At 45.9% G+C, this 19,357-nt stretch overlaps 1 long non-coding RNA gene across 1 annotated transcript in view; it reads right to left on the bottom strand.

The window, feature by feature from the left end:
* Nucleotides 1-2,898: 2,898 nt before the first annotated feature.
* LOC138468471 (uncharacterized) overlaps nt 2,899-19,357 on the bottom strand; it is a 357,260-nt gene continuing 340,801 nt past the window's right edge. The window contains exons 9-10 of the long non-coding RNA XR_011268266.1: nt 15,248-15,274; nt 2,899-3,267 (exon numbers count right to left, since the gene is read on the bottom strand). This is a non-coding gene — a long non-coding RNA (uncharacterized lncRNA). The remainder of the gene's footprint in view (nt 3,268-15,247; nt 15,275-19,357) is intronic.

Raw genomic sequence — 19,357 nt, 5'->3', positions numbered from 1 at the left:
TAAAGGGGCGGGCGAAAAGAACGAAAATGTCTTCTGCTCTGGAGGGCGCCCAATGAACACGCTGTGTCAGAGTCCTCCTTCATCCCCTTTAGTGCCTCATCCACCTTTTCTCCGAACAGAAGGTCTCCTTCAAAGGGCATATCCAGCACCTTGTATTGCACCTCAGGTCTAAAGTTGGTGCACTTAAGCCACGCTTGCCTTCGTAGAACCACCCCGTTGTTGACTTGCTTGAACCCTGATTCTGCGAGGTCCCAATTTCTTCTCCAGCTTACCTTTTATTGCGGGCTCTGAGAAAGGATGGCGCATTGTCTGCAAACCCTCCTGCCACACATGATCCAGGATGGGTACTGAGAACACCGACCTCCTTCTCTTCCCCATGTGTTCGAATAGAAAACAGTATTTTCTCCTCCTCCTGCGTCAATCCGAATTCGGTACACGCCTTGCTCATCATGGCGTGAAACGACCCAATGTCGTCTGGGGGAGAAGGCTGAGCTGGGCTCCTTGGGCTTCAAATTCTGCCTCTGACTCCCAGGTTGGCTCACTAGAGGGGGAAACCGACAGATTCGATAAGGACCTTACGTCAGAGTCTGAGTCCAGCAGCTCTCCCTCTTCCTGACCTGCTGGTACAGTCGCAGACATCGTCGGGGTTGGACGATGGGAAAGGCCAGGTTCGTCAACGATCGATTTGGTCGGAACCTGAGGTAATCTCTCGTCCAGTTTCTTTAACAAGGTCTGTAATGTGGAGAGAACTTCCAGCGATAGAATCGACTGTGGGTTAAGTAGAGAGGTCGTGACTGGAATATTAGTTCCGCTGGAAAGGCAAACTCCCTGTAATCCGAGCTCTGCAGGCCCAGCTATCCTTTTACACTCCTCTTCCGCAGAGGACACCGACAAGGCTGCCTCTTGCTGCAGCAAAGATTCCGGTAAAACAGTGTCAAATACCTCCGGCCGCCAGGCCTCCTGCGGGATCTCTGTCGACGAGGCTAAAGTTGGACCAGCCATCGTCGCCACCACCTGTGGCATAACCATAGACGAAGCCGGCTGCGTCATCGGCAGTGAGGGAGTCGCCTTCGACGACGGTGGTGCCTGCGCAGTTCCATGAGGCGTTCCCGCCTTTTTTTAACATGACCTGTGTTTCTCAGACTCTCGACTTGAGGATGATCTATGGTGATCACCTGAGGAGGATTTAGACTTTTCCTTCTTCGATGAAGATGATGAGGCTTTCTTCAGGGAAGACTCCCTTGCGGAATGGCTTCCCGAAGACCCTTTTTCCGTCGGGCGGGCTTTCTTCACCGGGGGTACAGCCGCGAACGGCGGAGGGCCCCTGAGGATTTTGAAGCAGAGGCCACGCTGCGCGCCAAGCCTACCTCCGAAGGTGGGTACGCACCAGCCCCATCATTCAACCAGGCCACCAACCGCCGACTCCGGTCTTTAAGAGTCTTTTGGGAGAAGCCCTTACATATGTCGCACTTGTCTGCCGAGTGATGAGGGTGTAGACAATAAATGCAGTCCATATGTCCGACTCCCTCGTATACCTTCTTCAGACCGCACGTAGCGCACGGGCGGAACAGAGCTTTTCCCGACATCAGGAAAAAACAAGAACAAACAATCTTGACCAAAGAGTAGATGACGCGAGGTGATCCCACCACTTTGGAAGACGTTGAAATCTGAAGGGGAGCCGTGGGGGCAGGGCATTTATACCGCCACGTCCTATTGGGGCGGGCGTGCGCAGCCCCGAAAACGACGTGGATAGGACACGAAAGTGTTGAAGTTTTCCTAGGGAAAACGGCTTTATAAGTGTACCGAGGGTTCCCAGTCTGGCGACGGGGAATATTCTAAGCATGTGAATCCATGAAAGATCCAATGCTGGAGAACATAACATAACATATGCTACATTGAACACTCAACCAGCTGTCCTCAAACCTGTGGGTTACTTAGAAAAGCCCCATTTCACATTCTATCCCTCTGCCTCCAGTTTGACATCCAGAGCTTGGCCAACTCTTGTTCGGCGTTGCTGCTTCTCCTTCTTATCATTCTCTCACTAGCTAGAACTTTTAGCTTGGCCAATTCAGGTTCGGCTTTGCTGCATCTCCTGCTGGGATTTATCTCTTACCATGTCCTTTAGTCGGCCCAGTTCTGGTTCTACATTATCCAAAGCCGGTTCAGAATTTCCACCCCTCCTCCTTCTAGCTACAACGCTCCTCTCCTGCAAGAACGATGTTCAAACTCCCACCATGACACCTTCCAAGTGAGGAGGTTTTCCCCTCCTTTTTTATGGGTGCCAATTCATTCATTTGGTCAACAAAGTTCGGATTTGTGGGTCTGTTCACTCTTAGGCACCCTGGCTTGTGATTGTCCTTACCCCTCAGTTTCACATCCTCCCCATGTATGTGGCCTACCTCCTCCTTATTCTTGCGTCTAGTATATTCACTTGTTCTTTGGCTTGTCTCGTCCAGAATGACCATGTTAGGCTCAGGCAGGAGTGTCTTGGCTGTTTCCTGAGCCATAGTTCTGCCTGCCATATTCATAATGACTTGGCACTCTCCTCTGTCCATGCTCAGGGTGCCAAAACTCAATCCTAGATCCCCTTTCAAGCTGCCCAAGAGGCATATTTCACTGTAGTACAGGTCAGGACCTTCACCTGACCTCCCCCTCACCCTCCGCCGTCAGAGCCCCTCTAACCATTTGATTTCATTAAAGCACATTCAATCTTACATCCAAGTGCTAAATAAGCAAGCACGTTGTTGATGTTCCTGACAAAGTGAGTTCTGCCTCAAAATTCAAACACCCTAGCAACGTTGGCCTGCCTGTCTTTCTGACAAATACAGATTATACTGATTCCTAAAACTTTGTAGTGTAAGTGAGTTCTAAGTTTAGTAAAGAATCAGAGGCGGATAATATGTTTAATTTGCTTTACTAAATCTTTCAGCAGAAAAACACAAATCATGAAATGACTACATCACCCAGCAACAACTGGCATTTCTAGTAGTTTTATTGAATTTGTCAAATTGAAAAAGTACAATCCCACTCATGTTGGCTCTCCTTTGACTTCTTTTCCACCTTTGTGCGACCATCCCAATAGACTGCACCCAATGAACAAAAGTGGTCTGACCTTCCACATCAGTTCACAGTTCACCACGAGAAAGTTGACAGTCCAAACATGAACAATCAAATGTCCAATTCGCGCGAACAACACTCTGCCAAAACAGCTCTGCTCCAGATGAAAACATCAATCCATCATCCATCGAGATGTCTTGGTATCCAAACCTGTGAAGAAAAATACGATTACTAATAGGGAGGGGACTAATGTTATGCACATTACATTGATAATGAACATGAAATTAGGACCTATCATCATAACATTAGCCTTCATGGCGTTGGATAATACTGACCTCCATGTCTTTAATAGAATTTGAGTTACAACCCCTTTATACTACATACCAGGGGTAATGTATCTTTGGCAAGATACCGAGGCAAGTATTATACTAGAGTATTTAATGTATTTAGTGTTTTATAATGTGGCGCTTACATGCAAAATGCTTCAGAGCACTGTAAAATAAAGGGAGGGCTGAAGATAGAAAGAGGAAAAAGTGGTATCCCTATACAGCAATGGGAGAAAGAGAAGGACCACGGGACCCAAGGAGCGGAACATACTCTCCCAGGTTTATGGGTATCTTGACCTATGTTAAGATCTCCACAAATTAAATTAATTTAAAATAGCTTGTTATAAATATTTATTTATGTTTATTTGTATTTAGTTCTAAAAGAACTTTTACAAAAGAAAAGAGAATAATAACTCCTAAAACACAAAATAACAATTTGTTTCACAGTTAGTTTCACCAAACGTTACTCAAATCATATACAACGTGGGTAAAATTCATCAGGTAACTGTTTAAAAAATTCCATCTATTTAAAACCATCATTTACTCAAGTAATAAAATATTAAAACACTGATAAATCATTATTCTTCATCGATATATAAAAACGGTTAAAATGAAAAGAACAGGGTGAAAATTAATGTTAGATCAATTGTCCAGTTGTCCAGACATCGAATTTAAAACAAATCAATCTTGAACTACATCTTGGAAGCTCTCGTTAACTTTTCCTCTGACAGTTATCAACGGGCAAGGCTTTTGCAATGATACGCCTTAGCTGATACAAAGCTAAGTGCACTTTGTCCGACTCCGTATTAAGACAATAGTCCCAGAATTTATCATGTTTTATCGAGTCAAGATTGTGCACATAGCTATCCATGATCGTCATATATGCTGGGCCCAATGATTTGCATTTGGTGAATAGGTGTTTTGCCATTTCAGGGTTGCCATGGACATTACATATACAACAAACCCAAGTTGTGCACCACGAAAGATTAAGAGTGGAAGTTGTTTTATCCGTAATCTCAGGATAAAGTTCTGGACTGCCGGATCTGGGCACTGTCTCAAATATCTTTGTGTTTGCAGGAATCTGTGTGTGATGTTTGAGACATATATGTAAGTGTGTAGGGTAGGGAAATGTACATAATTATTTGTCCAGTCCAATTGGGCCAATCTTCTTTTAAATAGGTGTTTTCATACCTCAAACCTTGGACCGTGTGTGAAATTGTGATGCCAATCCATGTGCTCATAGAGGGTGGCGTTTAATCGGTTGAAATCCTCTTAACATAATTATACCTAGGTCTGTTACCAGACCCCAACACTGCAAGTAGTTGAAATTTGGGCTGGAAGTTGGTTTTTAAATGTAGTAGTCCCTGCCTTGTCAGCATTCGGCCCCTTGGGCATATTAACCTCAGCTCCAGTCTAAGATACTCAACAGTAGGCGAGGTGCTTAATTTTAATATCTTTTTCCCAAAATATCCCTCAATTTCATCCAGCCAATTCAGCTCACCCATCGCCAAGGCGTCTACGCCGTATAAGACCATGGGCAAAAACACTGTCTATAGAGGGTGATTATCTCCTCCAATGAATATCCTGCCGTTTGTTTTGCCAATGGCACATCCAAATGGGTCATTCATTGTGCCTTTATCTCCTTGGCCTCTATTGATATATTTTATTTATATTGCACTCATACACAAGTGTTTCAGAGCACGACCAGGCAAAGTCAGGGGAACAGGGGAGAACAAAACCAACAATCTTACTAGGCCCAGTGACATTGAGAATTCGCAAGTGCATGGGAAAGGGGAAAAGTGCATGGAGGGTGGGGGAGGTGGAATGTGCAGAACAGAGTAGAGAAACAGAATAAATATTAATAAGTCAAATAAATAAAGGCGACAAACAGCGGTAGTGGAGCCCGCAAGTGGCAAGTGCTAGGTGGTCAGATAGGGTATATCTGATAAGTGCAGAAGAAAGGTGGGTGAGGGACTATATGGGCACAGATACAGACCCCAGTGCAAGAGGTGGACCAGAGGCAGTGCAGGAGGGTGGCAGGGTGAGCAGGCATCTGGGCCCGAAGAACAGAGGGTGGCCAGGTGCACGGTGCAGATAGAGAAAACAGACCAGCAGGGGAGAGGAGGTGAAAAGGCAGAAGCAAAGAGGAAGGTCTTGAGATGCTTCCGGAACCGGAGATGGTTCTCCTCAAGTTTCAAGGTGGCCGGGAGGCTATGCCAATGGGAGGCCCCAGCCGAAGACAGAGATCTAGCCCCAGTGTGTTTCTTTGAAAAACGACTGACCCGGATGGAGTAAGAAGTAGAGGAGCAAAGGGCTCGAGAGGGGATGTATTTACAGAGGGATGGTTGAAGGTAATTTGGACCCAGGCCCAGGGGTGTTGCAAGATCTGGAAAAGACCTGGGGCTACGCTAATGTCAGAAATGTTGGGACTGGGGGCTAGCTAGCCTTTTGGTTGTAGCTCCCGAGATTCTATCCGGGACTACAACCAAAAGACCAGTGGCTATATCCCCTTTAGCCCCCCGCCTAGCAACGCCTCTGCCCAGGCCCCAGAAAGCCTTGTGTACAAAGCAGAGGTTTTAATAGTAATCCTTGCATATATTGGGAGCCAATGAAGGGATTTCAGGGCTGGAGAGATACAATCTCAGGGCTTGAGGCCAAGGGCAAGTCTCGCAGTCCTGTTCAGGATTAGTTGTAAAGGACGGAGAGTGGAGGTAGGTATATTTGGAATAAGCCTTTTACAGTAGTCCAACCTGGAGAGAACCAGAGCTTTGGATACAGTAAGCTTCTGAGGGAAGGAGAGGAAAGGCAGAGTATCTCTGAGGAGGTGCAGTAAGAAGTTTGACTTTTTAGAGACAACAGAGATGTGTGAGGAGAAGGAAAGTGTAGAGTCAAAGATGATCCCGAGGTTCTTATTCTCGCAGGTGGGGGTAAAAGGAGGGCCGAGGGAGGCCAGCCAGAGAGTAAGGGGAAAGGATGGTGAAGGAGTACCGATGAGAAGGATCTCAGTCTTATTGGCATTTAGGCAAAGATCATTGGCAGCACAACAATTTTGAATGGCGATTAGGCAATCAGAGATGAGGGAAGGAGAGGAGGTGGCTGACGGAAGCCTGAAAATGAGTTGGGTGTCATTAGCATAGCACTGGAAATTTGAGCAGGTATAGGTTGAAAAGCAAGGGCGAGAGGTTAGACCCCTCGGGAACACCACAGGTAGAGAGGGAGATGGAAGAAAGGAAGGACCCAGGTTGTACCTGGGATGCTCGATCAGAGAGGAAAGAGGTCAGCCAGGTCAGAGCCTGATCGTTGATACCCAGGTTGTCACAGAGACGGTTGAGCAGGGTGGTATAGTTGACCGTGTCAAAAGCAGAGGAGAGATCAAGTAGGATGAGGACAGAGGGAATGGTAGAGTCAAGGTTAGAGAGCGGGTCTTCACAGATTTTCAGGAGAGCAGTTTCCGTGCTTCTGGCAGCTCTGAAGCCAGATTGGTGGTCATGGAGAGAGCCAACAGAATCAGAATGAAGGTTAAGCTGAGAAATGGCCAGCTTTTCCAGGAGTTTAGCCAGAAAGGGAGTAATGGAAATTGGGCGATAGTTAGCCGGACAAGAAGGATCAGCTGTGGGTTTCTTGAGGAGAGGATGCACAAGGGAGTCCTTCAGAGGGGAGGAGAAAGATCCAGAGACGAAGGAGAGGTTGCAGAAATCGGCCAGGGCTGGAGTGAGGTTATCGATGTGGTCCTTAATGGTTTTAGAGGAACAGGGATGGAACTGTTTTGAGGAGGCTTTCATAGATCGGACTTGCCTAGCGACCTCATCAGGGGAGAAAAGAGGAAAGCAGGAGAAAGAGCGAGGGGGGTAGCTGAAGGAGGGTCAGTAAGCAGAGAAGGAGAGGAGGGGGAACGGAGGAGAGAGTGGACAAGATGTCCTGGGTTTTAGAGATAAAGTGAGAGGCAAGGGAATTGCAAAGAGCCTGGAAGGCGAGAGGAGGGGTGGAGACTGCAGCAAGGTTGGCCAGCTCCTTACAGATTTTAAAGAGTTCGGCCAAGTTGTTAGATGCCGCAGAGACACAGGCTTGAATGTGGGCTCTCTTCTTGGTGCGGACAGAGAGTCGGTATTGCCTTTGGAGCAGGTGGCAGGCCATTTTGTCAGAGGATGAGCAAGAAGCCCTCCATTTCCTCTCAGCCACCCTACACCTACGCTTAAGTGTAGCTAGGTCAGAGTCATACCAAGAATTGCACCTGGCTTTGGACTTCATACAGATCCTCATGACAGGGGCAAGAGCATCAAGAGTAGCAGAAATAGAGGAGTAAAGCAAGGACAGGGTTGTGTCAGGGTGTGAGTCGGGGGGGTGGGTGTATGTTTTACTAGCACTCACTTCCAGTCCCAAGTATGGTTATTTCACAACATATTCCAATGGCTCTAGGCTAGTGGTAAAACACGGTTGTTTGATCTTTTGGGCGTTACTAGCATAACCTTTGTTTTCCCCATGTTGATGTTTAAGTCATTTTCTGTAGCGTATTTTAGCAATGTAGCAAACATGTCCCTTGAATCACTGCAAGTATCGTTAGCATACATGGGATTGGCTGATTGCCTATTCTTGGACAGCAACCGATGCCTGGGGTAAAGCGTGAGGGGGATCAGACATATATGCATTATAAACTAGGGGAGCCAGAGTACAACCCTGCTTTGACCCCTATATATCTTAACAAGGGTAGTTGTGGCACCCGAGTCGTCTACTCTTACTCGCGCCTGTGTGTTATAGTGCAGACCCTTAAGGACACTCATCAGCGATGTAGGTCAGCCCCAACTTTCCATTTTATACCTTAACTTATCACAGTTCATCCCCATCAAAACCTGCCCGCAAATCAACAAAAATAGTATACAGAGCAGGTTTTGTGGCCTCTCTAACCAATGTGTACATAATCCTCAGATTATGTGCTATGGAGCTCCCCAGGTGAAACCCAGTCTGCATAAATTGCAATAATTCTGTATCATCCACCCACTTCTATAGTGCCCCAAGGATGAATGTTGAAAAGATTTTACCTGTAACGTCTAGCAATGACAACAGTCTATAATTTTCTGGCAAGGACCTATCTCCTTTTTTATAAACTGGTATGAGTGTAGACTGTTGCCATGAGATTGGGATTTCCTGCGTAGTACACACCCTATCATACAGGATTTTGAGTATTATTGCCCACTTGGAAGGATTCTGCTTGAGGACTACGTTGGCAAGGCCATTCGGGCCAGGGGCCCTGTAGTTCTTAAGATTCACAATTACTGTTTCAATATCGGCCTCACCTATCTCCAGGGGCCAGCCCCCAATTATAAATTGCATGAGTGAGTCCCATAATATTGTACCTTCCTTTCCCTCTTATATGGCCAATCCACAGTTTTTTCTGGATAGGGTTTAGGATGTTTTTCCTACTATCCCCTTTGGCCCTGGCTAAAGTCACCCAAATGTTTCTGATATTGCCACTTCTGAGTACGGTAATCATGCTTTGCCAGAGTGTGTTTCTTATTGAATACTTCCAGCGCTTGAGCCAGTACTTGTAATCATTCTTAATGCTCTTTGCATGTCTGGTCACCTTGCGTTCAGGCCATCCTCGTCAACGTACAGGTCTCAGCTTCCGTCTCATCGCTCTTATGGCACCTCAAATTGCCCTGTTGAATTTGTTGATGCGTTTATCAGCAATTGAGAGGCACTATTCTGTATTAGAGCAACCTGTGGTGGCGAAACATTTCAGCCATTCTTCAACTTCGTTACAGTTAAGGCCATCCAACGCCTCCATATCAACACCCGAGAGTTCAGCTAGGAATACTCCCACTTTGTGGCTATGTCTGGCAGTCCAGTGAATACGATTACCAGCATGGTTGGATGCCAGTACAGCTGTAGGGGTTAGGATCCCTCAGTTGGGTGTTAGTGAGGGCCAAGATATCATGGTCACTATCATTAGGTATCACCCTTAGGTCCTCAGTGGCCATGAGGCAGACATTTTTTTCAAAATAATAATCTAGTGGGGCTCGACTGTTATTCCCAGCCCATCTATATTGCCTCAGGGTGTCTCCCCTTGATTTACCATTCAACATAGTAAGATCCCAATGTCTCAGGTAATTAACCCATTGTGTTCCTTTGCTGTTACTTTTTTTCTGTAGCATCACATGCTTTCTGGTTACGTCACGATATTGAGCCATTGCTGATCGTCCAAGCTCCTGGCGTTAAAATCCACACCCAAGAGGACAAGGTGGTTATTGTAACTTCCCTCACATGCTGCAAATATATCTTCCAAATATGATTGTATTTCGTCCATGAATTCCGTTAGGGGGTGATGTAAACATTTTTAATTGGCATCCTCACACCATCTGCCTTAGAATCAAGCCACAGTTCGACCCCTTGGACATTACCTCTGACGGGGTTCAGCACCACATGGCGCAAGGTCATTTTCTGACTCACCCCAATAATGAGCCCACTGAAGGGTCTGCCCTTGGGGCCCTGGTTAGCCATGATTTGGTGTAGATGGTTGCCGTCAACGTGCAGTGGGCAGTCTAGCTAAGTCTCCTGTAATAGAAAAACTTCATACAGGCAAACAGCTGTAGAGGAGGAAGCAGACTATTATCCCATAAACAACGGTGCGATCTTCTGGACGCACCGGTGACATGCACGCCATCTCCTCTGATCTATCTGTTATTAAGTACAGCAAGGAGATTGTACCCACATACTAGGACATTTATTGCCCCACACGGACACCTGACCTTTACCGGACGGCCCGTGACTTCCCTCTGTGACTCCAATCATTCTGACACAAGCACACCGGATACTCTGACTCTACAGTTTTTCCGTCCTGATGAAGGTCCATACAAGAAAGGCTCATAATCCAGCCCCTTAAGGCCGAAACACCTTTGTGTTGACTACATGACTTCAAGTCCCAGTGTCTAAAGACACACACTGTTTTATCATTGTGCAGTGCAGCACGGTGTTCTATTTTGAATGTATATTGTTGTAACCCCTGTCAGTTCTGTTATGGCAGTAGGTTATGTATGTTTTTCCTCTTGAATCACAATCCAAGGCAGTCACCTTGGGTTAACACCACCTTCACAATTTTTTGTTCTATGCCTGTAATTATTGAGTCTCCTATGTTTATCTACTGTAGATACATGTCACGTTGTGACCTATATTAAAATCATTGAATGAGTTGCGACAATTGTCCAAATGTGTTAATTAACCATAATGAGTGGGGCTTTTAGTTCCTATGACCCTGTTCATCTGTGTTTGATAGATCCTGTAAAAGGAATACATCATAGTTGGAAAGTGCATGCATCGACCCTTCAGCCTGCAAAAGGTGGTTGGTACCCCCTGGTATTCCATCTTGCTATCCTGAACCTTCAATACCTTAGTATATTGGTCACTGGGGTCTCCACCTCCCAGCGTGGCAATGTCCAGTACACCTCCTAGTGCCCTGGCTGCACGTATCTGTGTGAAATCTGGGTTATTTTTTGGGGTGATTGAATTTACAGCAGGACGGTGCATAGCTTGATGAGAGGCATCCACAATGGGTGGCCGGCACCGTGTGAGGCAAACATATAATTTAAGACCCAGGTTGGGCAGTACGTCCACATTTGCACATAGCAGTGATACCACTATAGGTGATGCGAACCATATCAAGACCCCGTTTTTGCGACTGTCCCATTTAGAAAGCTCCAATTGCAACATGCCGGATGAAGTAATTCAGGACAACCAAGGTATCGTAGCCCACATCTGTAGGAGGCTCGTTGAATTTAAGAACAGGCTAAGTCCAGTGGTGTATCTGCTCTAGATTTGCTTATGAACTTAGCCTTATAGGGTCATTTATCGTTACCGGATATGGAACTGTAGGGGCTGTTGACCCTGGACATTATCAAATGGCCAGGCAAAAGAGGCTTATGGGGGCCTCAGTCGCAGGGCCTCCTACTTGGTGGTCGAGTGTGAAGTGGGAGGCCCGGGGTCCCCGAGCCCACCCCTCCGCCCTCCGAATTTCATGACGAGACAAAAGGCCAGAAAGGCCTGGAGCCATCCATCTTATTTTGGATAGATCCCAAGTGCACCAATGTTTGACAAATACACTAAAAGGTGTCTTCTCAGCCAGCCATACAGACTGAATACAATGCAAATCTTTCCATGTGTGGGAGAAGAGCCCGTGATTGTGGACAGGGAAGCCTATATGGATAGCCTCGACTGAGCACCAAGAAGCCATGGTACTGATGTCATTAGTGACACCACGACATAGCATCGTTGGACGTGAAGCACATGTACAGTCTGCACTGCACCACATAAACACACACTCGTATACATGAAGAACATGAGCGTACAGTTCTATAGCTAGAGGACAGATACACATACATACTGTCAATGCTTTTATTAGTTTGTCATTAGCCAAATGCAGTAACACAGAACCGCAAGGCACAAGAGATCCTGAGCAAGCTTGCTGATGCTTGAAGCAAATGTTTGCGTGGACATACAGGAGTACATATGAAACCTGATAACGAAACACATATAGCTAACCCCTAGGGAACGTAGTATAAGATGGACAATGTAGAAATCACATTATAAGGTTTAGGAAAATTACAGCAGGCCTCAAGCCAGTGAGCAAGAGATGAGCAGAGATGACTTAGGCTGCACAGAGAGCAAGACGCGCAAGACAGGCCCACAGCCAAGGTCAGAGATATGAAGGCATATTCCAATCAAGATGACAAAGGGACCAGTTGCAGAGAAACTGAATAAACCCTCATAATTATGAGCTGCAGAGCTCAAATTCGTGATGCGGCCAGGCGACACAATGGACAGTCGTGCACGGCGAGAAAAATTTGCCGATCCCAGCAAATCAGATGCAGTCCACAACAAATGTTTCAATTGTAAGGAGCATATTCTCGTAGGCAAAGGTGGTATACACATGTTACAATACAGACACATAATCATTCACATCACCCTGAAGAGGTGCACAGCGAGCTGAGAACTTGATCGAGTCCCAAGTCTGGGGACATGAGCTCTAACCAATCACAGTTTAGTATTCCTGGGGTGGGTGGTAAAGGGCAAGAACCAATGGTAACCCTACTACTCTGCAACAATGTAATAGATAGTTCTTCTGGGATGGGACAGGCCAGCCACCTGATATGCGAGGACCAGCAGAATAACACGTATAGGGTCCACTATAGATAGTAGGGACTCTCAGTAGCCTATCCCTCGTGGCAATAGGTTTTTAGATGAAAGGGCCTGAGTGATGATGCAACAGTGCTAGAAAAACAGCCTGCGCGCAGTGGAACGTCGAGCTCTACCTGACTCTTGCTGTGTTCGTGTACTGATCCCGGTTGGTTTTATGTGCAAATAAACCGCAGTTTGTATTTACTGTCTGACTGAGTCCTCTGTTTATTCTGGGGAGGGTGTTAGGCCCTCCGAGTCTGCGGTCCCCCAGCATCACTCTGGCATACCTGGGAGTCCTACCTAACAAGTGGTAAGTCTGCCATAAGAGCTTTGGCCATGGTAACCTTCAGTCGTGTCGTAGCCCCCTAACTTAATTGGACCAGTAGGCAGAGTGCATCCTTGGGGTGGTGTCTGGATTCCGGGTCAATCATGCGTGCCTACTTGAGAGCTATTGTGCCCATTATCATCTGCATCGGTAGGCAAAATGGGCGGTCTGTCCACTTATCCATAGGTCCTTGCAAGGTCACAGTGCGCCTTGTGCCATCAGTCTGTACTTGTGAAAACATTTTTGATTTGTTAAGGGGTGTACTTCCAAATGCTCATGGGAGCCTTGCTGGGCCACTAAACTTGTTCAAAGGCACAAATAGTTTAGAGCTTTTGGGATTGTTCCCGGGAAGCTCTCTCTTGCATTTACTAGACTTGTAGACAGGGGGGGATTGTTCATCATGGAGATCTTGGTGCACAGCGCTTCTAGAGCGTCCTCTTCGTTCCCTGCTGCAATATTTACTGAATCTTGAGACATCAATTATACATCCGACTCGTCTGAGGAAACCAGGATGCTCACTCCTGCTCCACTTGGCACACTGGCATCACCCCCCTTAACCAGTATACCAGGTTGCACTTCCGAAGCACCAGCCAAGTGTAATGCTAGAGCCGCCTGTTGATAATCACCAGTATCATTCCCAGTAGGTATGGTTTAGGCACTACGAGTTTGTCGATGATAATATCGGCTATTTTAGCCGCTGCCAGTCTCATTTAACATTGGTAGGTAGCCATGACTTTTCAAAGGGCAAACAGATATTCTATTTTGGATAGCAAAGCTTTCAGGAGGGGGCGGGGGTGTCAACAAAGCCACTGCAACATGATGTTCATTGCCATGCGACATACACGCTGCCTCGTAGTCATAGTTTGCTTCAGCAAAGGCCTCAAGGTCAGCGGCCAATGCTTTCAAGTTAGGGCTGCTTGACAAGTTCACCCCTGTGTTATTGTCATTAGCAGGGATTGACGGCCTGAGGGAGTTGCGCTTGAGGGCCCTGCATAAGTTTGGCAATGAGCCGTTTTTGTCCTAGGACTGCTGCGAACAATACGATTGCTTGTCCGGTTCAGAAATAGTATCTACGTGATGGTTGATTACTCTAGTGGAACAAAACTTTGTCTCACACTGTTTAGTTCATCAGGTTGAGCAGGAATGGTTAGGGCACTTTTGCGTGTTAGCTGCCTGGTAGGTTGGCCCACAGCCGTAAAAAATCCTGTTACACTAGGCTGTGCATTAAACAGGCCACTGCCGATAGCCCCAGGGTCTTTCTTACCTTTCTTGGTTTTGGATGCATCCTTCTGTGTTTTACATGTATTCATAGCGCTCTGGGCTCTTTTTCCTATTCTAACTGATTCACTGCGTAGCTCCATCCTCATTATGTGCTTAATCTTAATATTGATGGCATTGCGCAAGATGGATTTAGCGCAAGTGTCTCCAGGGTAAACGGGGTAGGTGTCAGGCGGTCAAAGTATCACATTTATTTAGTTGTTGGTTATAGTTTACCGGACACCAGGTCGAGAAGTGCCTGTGCGGCTGTCCGTAACAAATACATCCTGGCTCTGGTAAACAAGCTCAGGGGGAAAGCGACCGGCAGTGGCACGGAATCACAGCTATGTTATGTCGATTCCACTTACTTCCTGTCCCGAATCTCCCTCGCCCTCATGCTGATGCCAGCAAAGACAGCACTTGCCTGATAGCACTCTCCCGACTGCGCACGTGCCGACTGTGCGCGCCCACCATTTTTGTACTGTTCCGGGTAAGGGGGGCAGGTCTTCGTGAGGCAGCCGAATGAATGAACTTCGTTCGTTGGGCCTATCACGGGCCGTTGTTTTCACCGGCAGAAACGTTTAACACAATTGAAGGTTCCTGTGATGCAGAATGAAGGTCAGGGCAGAACGTCGGCAGAGCGAGGGACATCGAAGACCCCACTCGCCGGGAGACATTGAGCCATTCAGTTAACATAAACATATACGTTAACTGAATGGCTGTTTGCACTCTGAATGACTTATTTTCCTGCAAATGTATGCATCATCAAAAACATGCCTGTACACTACACTGTTGACACATTTGTACAAAATTACTTGACAATAAATACAAGACTGTGGATGACTCTGATAAACTATTCCCTCCAGTATTAACATCTACAATGATGACAGAAAAGAGGAATACTCGACAACATGGAATAGCAGGACCTTTCTCATGTCCAAGAACTAATTCTTTCGAACTGCTTTACCTCACTGAGCATCTGATCTCTAAATCCTAGTCTATAATGTTTAAAGATATTTTTATTTCAATTTTCCAAAATTCAACATCTTATAAAACCTGTGATTTCACATAAAAGGTAAAGATGAACCAAACAATACTGAACCAAACAATACTGTACCTTAAGTCTGCTTGCGAAGTGCTATCACTGTGTAACAAAAGAAGAAGATGGGCAAATGTAAATTACAGGGTCAGAAACTATATTTGTAATATTTATTAAGCAATGTTTTTAAAAAAAAAGTAATATAGAAAAATTCAAATTCCATTAGGTAATTTGCAAAACGTATGAAGAGGACAGAATTGATGTTCCACAGTTTCTTTTCTGCATGACTCTGAGTATGTAAAAGGGAATGTGCTAACACATATACAGAACTATAGTCTGGATTCTAGAAATAGATTTAGCTTAATTTGTCATACTATAACATTATTAGGACATTCTTTTTAGTGAGATAATTTGCACATTGAAATATCCATATTATTTGTTAAGCACAGCATGAAAAATATTACACTGTCCCGGGTATGTTATATCAAGATGAAAACACTACTAGACAGTTAATAAGGAGGGGAAATGGCACGAGAAAAAACATCCTCCCACTCTCTGTCACGTTTTGCAGGTATTATAAAGGACCAGTTATACTGCACAAGGGAGGAGGAGGTTGGTGCAAGGGGCCAGTTATATAGTACACGAGAAAGGGGGTTGTTTTGTCAAGAGTAGATGCTAAAGGGAGAGGGAGTTGGGGAAGGTGTTTATCATTTTGTTTTCCTTAACCACAGCTAATCAGGACTCCCAAGCCAAGATGGCAGAACCTTGAAAAGAAGGCTGATTGGCTGAAAGGGCAGGAGCAATCAACTAACTGCCTTTCAACAGACATTTTCCTGAGTCAGGTTCTGTAATTTTAAGCTCCCCTACACTTAGGCCCCAAAGGATCAAAACTCATGCTTTAATCTGAAGCAGTAGCAGAAGAAAGGTGTGAGAAGACTGAAGCAGCAGTAGAAGAAATACGTTAGCGATTAATTCAGCTGGAATTTCTCAGACAGGAGCACAGCTTAATGGGAAATTTGCTTTGAGAGTAATGGTTACTTAAAAGGGACTGAAATAATATACACTTATGCAAAGGTTTTATTACTTGCTACAGGCTGCTTGAACTACGCGTTTAAAGTAAAGAGGAAACAAGCAGCAGCCTCAAATCTCCAGCAGATGTGCACTATTGCAAGGACTGGTGAGGACAGGGGAATCTTCCTAGTCTCAGTACATGGGACAAACTGAATGTTATTGTAAATATAGCTTTAAGGAGCAGCAGAAAACACAATACCTAAGAAAACTGGATACACCAGAAACAATGTGATGGAGAGACAGAAACCTGAGGCCTTGATAGGTAGGAATAGTTCGTTAGTATTTTATTGTGAATCTCTGTTTGGTTTACCAAGACTTGAGAAGCAAGTTCAAGGACAACCGAAGAGAACTGGTTTAATTTTTCATTCACCTTCTGGATTGCTGTGGAGGTGTGCCAGGTAAGGGAAGGAACTGAAGGGATAACATGTAAGTAGAGTATTTACTTCTGGGGAAAAGAAGGTGTTCTAACTGTGAATTTACGCTAGGTTAGAAGCGTCTGTGGGATCAGCAGCTCCAGTGGAAGAGGCAAGACCAAACTGGACACTCTGAAAGTCTGCCATTATAGATAGTACCCAAAGCATAAAATTCAGAATGGCAGTTCGAGTTACTACAGGGATCTGAACTAAATGATTAAAATTGAGGAAAAGCTGACTTATAGTTGAGTGCGACTACAACAACACCCAACTCGTCAGCATAACGGCTTCCGTCGGCCAAAGGACTTGCCAAAATACAAGAGAATGCTCTGTGTCCACAAACAATAACTCGCTCATACCTCTAGTACAGAAACCAATCTCGGAAATGGCCCATGGAAGGTAATGAGAACAACCCAAAAGTACAAACTCACTGTGCACCCAGTAGGGCAAGCAGCATGATCAGTGTGATAACGTTAAAAATCAAAGCAAAAATATGTTGCAAAGAGAACACGTATCCTGTTGTGACGTGGGCTGGGTGATGGGACAGTGGTGCACCTGAGGGCAGCTGACTGCCACAGCATAATCCACTGGCCCGCTCGCTCTCGCTCACAGAGCCACGTACATTTCAGAACATGAAAGTCTCCCAGAAAGGTAGGGTGATGGAGATAAAAGACTTGGCAAACAGCTGTAGGAATGAAATTTGCTCACATAGTAGCCCAATCCGGCAAAACAAGCCTGGCTGCTGCAGGCCTCATTCCCTGCACCAACGGATTCAAAAAGTAAGAACATGTATTTTGTTTTAATGGGTGTGTGCGTGTGTGTGAATGAGTGAGTGCGTGCATGATGTATGGGTGGCTGGGTGTGTGAGTGTATTGTGAATGGTGGTTGAATGTGAGTGTGCTTGTGATTAATGCCTGGATTACTTATTGGTAATCTTCATTACTCCTAGGCGACTCTTCCTCATCCCAGTACTTGTGTATAAGGCATACATAGTGGGATGAGGTAGAGGGACGTGGAGGAAATGCCTGGCTGGATTACCTGTAATCTTCATTACTCCTGGCCCTACTTTTCCTCATCCTGGTACTTACCTATGAGGCAAGGTGCCTTATGCATAAGTACTGTGATGAGGAAGAGGGATGTGGAGGTAACTCTGGTCAGAGGAGCCGTTTTTGTGGTAGGTGGTGGGAGGGATAGGTGGCATGTGGGGAGGAGGGTTGGGGTGGGGTTTGTGCACTGAATCGTAATGGTCCTCCATGTCCAGTCAAGGCAGGCATGATATGTGTTATTAGTGGGTGGACTGGCATTTTTTTACTGGGCATCTCTGATAAGGCAGTTCTGCTAAGTGTAATTACCTGGATAGACTGCAATTTGGGTGCAGGCAGTCTAGCCATTTCTCAGTGGTGGCTCGTCCTTAATGGGCGAGGGGGTGTTGACCCACCGGCCCCTCACGCATTGTGGAGGAGCCGACGAGGCAACCCAGCAGTTTTTTCCAACTGAGGGAGCACTCCTGGGCTTGCTGAACTGTTCAGGGGAAATGCGGTTTCCCTTTAACAGTTCTGTTACCCAGCCGCATTTGCTCAATGAGGCATGCAAGGCCCAGGGATGTTTTGCTTCCCCATTCTTGCACAGCCCATTGGAAAAGCTGGCTGGGGAACTGCATGTCTGTATGTGCGAGAGCACGCTCAAGTGCCTCCTCGCACATACAGGCAGAGCAGGCATTTCATCACCCATGCTCAGGCCACTGCACGCATGTGCAGGGACCAGGAAGCATTTGCTTCCTGCTTCCTGATCATGCTATGCAGGAACTGGAGCGCTGGGAGGAAACTTCAGGACTGGGCCAGAAGGTGAGATTATGTTAATGTATTTATTGTTTACATATGTGTATGGATGCGTGTATGCTTGTGGTATGAGTGAGTGTGTGATGATGGGTGCTGGTGTGAATAAGCGAGTGCCGGCTGTGTGAAAGTTTTGTGTGTAAATCTGTAAAACGACCCAAACCAAGTATAGACGGTATGTTATGTTGGCCGTAAACCAATCGCATCACATAACCAACACCGCAACCACAGATTCGTCAGTATAACCATAGGGTGTCCATCTTGTGTAACATTCGCCATCTTGCTTTTTTCCTTTTCTGTCAAACGCTTTCGCAAAACGTATAATACTCTGAAAGCTCATACACGGTACGAGGCCACAGCTTGCATGCTGATAGATCGACCCAGACAGGAATGCCAAGCAGTGCAGAAACACATTGGTTTCCTCCCTCACTAAGTCCTTGAGAGCAAGCAGAAACGGCATTTAATCAACAGACCAGGTGCCGGCCTGTCTCACTAGAGCTGTAGCAATAGGCAGTTAAAGCATGAATTATATGGTCCTCCTTCGTGGATCTTCATTAGAACAGGCTGACCCCTAGTTCATGAATACAAACTGGTAGATAATCTGCTTCGGAATGTGTCTCTCTCGTGAACACGATATCCTTGATGAACAAGTGCTTTGTGTTCTTAATAACAAAGAGCTATGTCTGCAACTGTTGCCAAGTATAAGAAACTTTTCATAATTGTCAATCACTGAACCCTAGCTCAAAAAGATACACTGTAGGCGGTTCTGATGTGCCTTGAAGGCTGTTATTTTGTATATATGTAACTGTTTGTATGATGTTCGTTCTCTTGTGTCTCACGAGGTCTGGGTGACACACGTTAGACCCAAT

Source organism: Ambystoma mexicanum, chromosome 4q, assembly GCF_040938575.1.
Source record: "Ambystoma mexicanum isolate Mex_15411 chromosome 4q, UKY_AmexF1_1, whole genome shotgun sequence".
NCBI classification, from domain to species: domain Eukaryota; kingdom Metazoa; phylum Chordata; class Amphibia; order Caudata; family Ambystomatidae; genus Ambystoma; species Ambystoma mexicanum.
The sequence above is the reverse complement of the archived record's forward strand: the minus strand, read 5'-3'. Positions and strand labels throughout refer to the sequence as shown.